The sequence below is a fragment of the Miniopterus natalensis genome, chromosome 4, assembly GCF_054644295.1.
Source record: "Miniopterus natalensis isolate mMinNat1 chromosome 4, mMinNat1.hap1, whole genome shotgun sequence".
NCBI lineage: Eukaryota > Metazoa > Chordata > Mammalia > Chiroptera > Miniopteridae > Miniopterus > Miniopterus natalensis.
The window spans coordinates 25,067,799-25,074,413 of NC_142084.1; positions in this window are offsets into that span (position 1 = coordinate 25,067,799).

Here is a 6,615-nt window from a genome sequence, read left to right on the forward strand (position 1 = left end):
ATGAAATGTCAGGCGGGAATGTAGGGTTGGGGTAAGGCTTGATTTCAAACAGGGTGACCAGGAATGGTCTCTAAAGACAGACCTGAATTTAGGGGGTGAGGGAAGCACAGGGAACAGCAGGTGCAAAGGCCCTGTGGCCAGTGTGGGCCTGATGTGTTTGAGGGACAGTGAGGAGGCCAGGGTGGCTAGAGCATGACAGTGTGGGAGTGAGGTCAGGAGGAACAGGATGGGGGGCAAGGCAGAGTATGAAGGGCCTCGTGGCTGATTGTAGGGATACTGGGGAGCACTAGAGTGTTCAAGTAGCAAAGTAGTATAACCTGACTTAAATATTTAAAGGATCCCTCAGCTGTATGTGTGGAAAAGCCTGTAGGGACATAGGCTAAAGCAGGGATAGCTGTGATGAGGTGAGAGGAACACCACTGGGTCCCAGATGGAAGTTGAAAGAGGTGGGTCGTCTCAAAGGCTGTAGGCAGGATGGGGAGGCCTGGGGCAATCCCTCGTGAGAGCCTTGGATCCTGCAGGATCAGGCCTCCACAAGTCACCCTGAACCGCCCTCTTCTGACACTACCACTCAACAGCCACTTCAGTTTAAAACTATGGCATCAGCTATGCGTCTATATTATTGTCACCCACCTCCACCTCCACCTCCAATGGGCCACCCAGTCCTGCCCAGCTCTGAACTGACTGGCCTTTGCTGCATCCCCACCTCGGTGTCCTTCAGGCACCTGGGTGTGTGGATCCAACCCTGAACTCCACACTGCACCCTCTCAGAGCCCCCAATTCTCTTCACCCCTCACTTCCTGTTACCAGCGCATCCTGGGGTCAGATCCTCCTCTCCCCAGTCTTACCTCCAGCCACCTCCTATCTATTCTTCCTCCATTCAGCCCCACCCTGGAAAGGACCCTTCTCTTACCTCCCCAAGGCTAGCCTAAATATTCCAAAATTACACACTCGGAATGATTGTTCATTTTGTTAGATGTGATCGAGGTCTTTTGGTTTTAGTTTTTAAAGTCCTATCTGTTAGAGATTTATTCTGAATATTTATGGGTGAAGTGATATGACGCCTGAGATCTCCTTTAAAACACCCCAGAAAAAATAAATAAGAAATAAAGAAGGCGGGGGAAGAAGAAAGAAGATGGTGTTGGTTGGACCTGAGTGAGGTACTCGAGGATTCCTTTTTACTGTTCTCTGCTTTTATGGATTTGGAACTTTGCATAATGAAAAAGTATAAACAATGCAAATAGAAGCACAACCCTGCTGAGGCCTTCAGGGCTCCCTGGTGCCCTCAGGACAAAGTCCAAACACTTTCAGGGAGTGAGGAATAGGGCGGGTGCTGTTCACCAACACTGTTCAGAATTCCTGGCCAACGATGGTGATAGAAAGCAAGCGGACTTGTAGTCAGTTTGTCTTTGGTTTAAAACCCTCTACCGACAGTGCATCCTGGGCCAGGATGGACAGCTCCCACCCCCCACCCCCGCTCCCCTGTACACTAGCCCGCCTTTGCCCTGGCACCTGACCCCATTGTTTCTCTGGCAATCCTGAATTGCCTGTGTTCCCAGGGGAACTGTGGCCATTTTTCTTGCCTCAGTGCCTTTTCCTATGCTATTCCCTCTGCCTGAAGCATCTTTCTCAGTTTTTCACCTGCTAACTGCTTTTCCTGAGGACTTGGCTTCAACACTACCTCCTCCAGGAAGCCCTCCCTGACTTCCCTGGCCTTGTGTTGTCCCAATTGCTGTCCTGCTTCCACTGTGCTGGGATAACCCATCTCTGCTCCTGATGGGAGGGCAGGACCAGGTGATCTTGTTCACTGTCACATGTCTGGGCCTGGCACACAGCGGGGACTCAATAAATATTTGTTAAATATATACATGAAAATCAGTTCCTATTTCCATTTCAATACTAAGCAAAGCCACCACCCTATCTCCTTGCCTACCATGGGAAGAAACATTTATTAACTGCTCAACATCAGCTTTAAGCCTAATACTCTGCTTTGAGGAAGAAGCCTCTCAACCTAGCCCTCCCAGAGCCTTAAACACCCAGAATGCAACCCTTCCTGCAGGGAGATGCCCCTGCCGCTCACCTTTAATAGTTTGTCTGAGGGCCTCAAAAGGCTGCAGCTGCAGAGCTCGAAGGTCCATGGTGCCTCTGAGGCTCCTGTCCGTACCTCACCGGGCCATGAGAATCACCTGGAGACCTTCCTCCACCCCCCCACCCCCCCCCCAGACCAACTCAGTCTCTGCGCTGAGGCCCAGGCGCAGAGTGTTCAGAGCTACTCACATGATCCCAATGTGCATCCAGAGCTAAGTCAGAAACCACCCCAGTGGGGAAGGGCCAAACGCCCCAAAACACCTGCTACCCGCTGAGGGTATTTAAGGCTGACCAGGCCGCTGGAGGCTGCAGTTTGCTGCCAGGTGAGTAACGGCCGTTCCTGTGCGTGAGGGTGCCCGGAGCTCCTGGTGTGGCCGTGTCCTCCCAGAGCCCTCTTTCTAAGGATTGACCAGACAGACACCTTGCTCTTGTTCAGGTAATGGGGCCCCTGCAAGGCGCTGCAGCCGGGCCCTTCCCGAAGCCAGCGGCTCCCAGACGGCCTCAGTGGGCTTCCTTGTTGAACTCAGCCTCGGTTTACAGAAACTGTGCTCAGGGGCCCGTGGCCTGTTTCCAGGGTGGGTGAGGGGAATGTGGCAGATGTCAGGTGTCTGTTTACTCTGGAGAGCCCCGATGGGCGCTTGCAGGCTGCGTAGAGCCGTGTGTGACCATACAGCAGCTGTGGGTGGGTGTGCCCTGTGCCTTTGCTTGTGTTCTCTCCCCGAAATATCCCTCGGGACATTTTCACCTGTGGGAATTGTCCACCCAATTTTGCCCCGCCCACAAAGCCTTCCCAAGCCGGGGAGGTGGGACCACGGGGGAGAGCGCCTGGTCCTGCCTCCACCTTTGCTGTGACACCTGCCTTCCCTCTGGGCCACTGTGAGCCCTGCAGTGGGGTCTGGCTGTGTGCCTCCCTGCATCAAACGTGCTGTCTGGATGTGTCTTAGCCATGTCGGCAAAGCCCTGCAGGGAGCCAAAGTATGTCGAGACTGGGCCCTGCTCCTGGGGCCCACAACCCCTGCCCAGGAGCCCCCCCCCAGGCCCCGGTGGCGTCTGCTAGCTGACCACTTGCTGATGTGTGCACCTCGGAGCAGAGGTCGGCTCAGTTCTTCCTGGGGAATGAGCCTCACTCGCTCCAACCCCATGTGTAGTTTTAGCTTAAAACAAATCCCGCTTTGCTTGAGAAAGTGTCTGTTAGTGATGCAGATCTCAACATGCTGACATCAAAAGATGTCCACAGTAGAGGCAAAGAGGAGAAACGTGTCCCAAAGCCACGAATCAAGTGCCCCTTCTGTAATCGGCCCCTTGGCGCACATGCAGAGCACTGAAGCAAGGAGAAGGTGGTGCGAGCATTCAAAGGTTAACTTGGAGGAGGAGTGGGGTTATTGGAAGTTAATGCTCAACACATTTCTGAAGGCTGTGTTAATTTAAAATCAGAAAAATACTGCTTTAGAGAAGCCCGCTCTTGGATGATGAAATATGTCTTAATTTAACACAGTTCTCAGTTCATGAAAGATGCTCACAGTCAAAGCTTGGCTACATTGAGAAATGCATAGAAAATAACAAAATGTCCTGGCACTGGCCTGTGTGGCTCAGTTGGTTGGGCATCGGGCCATGCACCAAAGGGTTGCTGATTCGATTCCTGGTCAGGGCACATGCCCTGGTTGCAACTCCATCCCCAGTGGGGGGCATACAGGAGGCAGCCGATCCATGTTTGTCTCTCACATCGATTTTTCTCTCTCCCCTCTCACCTTCCTCTCTCTAAAAATCAATAAAAAGATGTGTTTTTTGAATGTCCTATGATGCCTCAACCAGAAAAAGTGACTCAGGGCCATTAACAAGACTTGGCCAGGATCCCTTGACTAGGTTTCCGCAGCCAGGGCAGGGGTGTCTGAGTGGGGAGCAGCAGAGCTGGCCTGAGGCTGGGGTGGTGCGTGTGTAGATAAAGCCCTTTAGTTCATGGTGTTGGTGGCGTTTGCCTAAATAACAAATTCGGCTTCCTCTGGAGCTGAGATTCAGAAGCGACTGGTAAGGAATAGCAGGGTAGCCGGCTCTCCCAGACGCCACAAATAGCAATGTGAGGGAAGGAAGCACGCTGTGAGCTGTGACTAGAGAAGCGTGTGAAACCCAGAAGGGTTTGCTTTGCAGCTGGTTTTTGCAGAATGTTCCCCAATGAAGTGGTTTGGCCAAATCTGTGAATTTCAAACTGTTCCCTCAAGACGCCTCAGGGAGAGGAGAGAACCCTGTCTGATCTGAAGCTGAGCTTCCTCTGCTTATGCCATCTCATATTTGATACTTGATGTGAAGGAATGTGGCAGCCATCTGAACCCCCAGATCCACTTTCAAGGTTCTTTTTGGCCATACCTTCTGGAATGTGGCAGAAGGATGAATAGTTCCCATGGCCATGGTCCTAGAGCTAGGCACTGCCTTGGGCCTCCTCAGAAGCAAAAGCATTTTATCTCCTTGTACCAAACTGGCCTTTTACTTATGCACGTTCAGACAGTCTCGTGAACTGAGCTGGTTGGATCGCTTACGGTGGCTGAGCAGCACTGAGGTGGGAGCACAAAGCAGACTATTTCCGAGGTGGCTCCATTGTTTCCATTGCCTAAAGCATGTGCTTTTCTATTTTCCAACATCTCATCTTACATGTTAAGTGTCATGGTGGTGACTTGGTGTTTTCCTAATCAGACCTTTCTTACAGATTGTTTGCTGCAAAGCTTAGTGATCCAAAGCACTGACGCAGGGATCAGATAGATATAAGCTGAAGTCCTGGCCCTGATATGTAACAGCTATAGGAACTCTGGGCCTCTGTGGGAAATGATGTGGGAGATGGTTTCCCTACCTATGAAATGGAACTATTTCTACCTAACTATGAATGTTGCTTCGTTTAATTGTAAGTGTCCAACAATCCTGGAATGTAATCAATATGTTTGGGCCATTGCTCCCTGAAATGGGCACATAATACTAGTCTACTCCAGACTTATAAAATGCCATATGTCTTCTATCTTGAAGATGTAGGATATAGCTTCTCATTAAACCCAAATCTCAGATTCCCACTGATAATCCTCTTGAAACTGGTTATTACAGCAACTAGAAAACTCTTTTGAGATGATTTTTTAAAGAGGGTCATAATTAATGGCAATGATTTACCTTTTGGTCAAAAAGCAACTCTTTTCTTTTTATGGGGCACAATTTGAGATTACTTAAAAATAGATGAGAGGATATTGACATAGTTAAGCTCTGGCCTGAGCTTCCAGGGCTGAAGTTGTCCTGCAGTACATTTCTCCTCTTTCTGATATTCTGGCTTCTGATGTGTTGATGGAGGTAAATCTGCCTCCAGCTTGAACTTTTAATTGAATTAATCTAAAATCTGAGATTGTTCTAAGCTAATGTCTGTGAGGTGCTTCTCCTGCTAAATATACAGCAACTGAAGGACTATGGATGTCACAGAGGCCCCTCTACTCTGCATGGGGGGGTGGGGATTGGGGAAGTGGCCACCATGACCTTGTCAGCAGAATGGTTGAAAACGTCCTTAATGTCCTTTGAACCGTTCTGTCACTCTCCACTTCTCCCGTTGGAGCTGTCCTGGGGGTTGTCAGAGGGGTTGGTCAATTCCAGGAAGTCATTTGCGTTTTCCATTTGCAGATGTGCAGACAAGTTGTATGCTATTCTTGCCCAAGCTCCCAAAGAGACTAATGCTTTAAAACGGGCAAAGTCACCACAACAAAGCCTCAGTCAACATGTTCTCCTGTCTTGCTGTGGATGGCTGGTAGTGCTTTGGTCTTGAGACTTGTCCCTGGCCTAGTAGCTGGCCGTTACCTAGTAGCTGGCTGTTTCAGTAGAGCCTCTGAAACTGTTCTGTTGTTCTGTCTCCAGTTCCATTCTTTCTCCTGGTCTTTGGCTGGTTCTCTTGGGCCCTAATATGAGTATCACCAAGACACAGTCCTTGTGTTGCTCTCCCATAGAGTTCATTTCTTCTTAAGACGTCAGTCTTGGCTTTCTACCCACTTATGGAATTCTTCAAGTTGTCTACATTATCCTTCCAAATTGGTATGTCTAAATTAGTCCTTCCTGCCAAAATTATTCTCAGCTGTTACACACTCAAGAATAGAGTCAATAGACTCGGGTCTTCTTTGTCTAGCTTTCTCTTTTCTATAGTGTTGTCTTGCCCGTCCTGTATACTTGGAAACAGATATTCATTACACACTTTTAAGAAATGTCATTCCCTGCAGCCTTGTAGAAAGTTCAAACTGGCCTGATTTTAATAACCTTCTCTAATTGAGGGTCAATACCCTTTGTGACCTTATCACCCACCACCTTCATCCAACAAATATTTAAGTACCTACTTACTATATATCATGCATTGTGAAGGGCCTGAAAAATTGTACATAAGACACACATGGTCCTGTTGTCATTGGGAGTAGTGGGGAGGAAGACGCACAATAAACAAGAAAATATTGTGTGGTGGTGAAGAGCTATGGAGAAAATAAAACAGACTGAGAAGGTACTTAGATTCTTGGATGGGAAAGA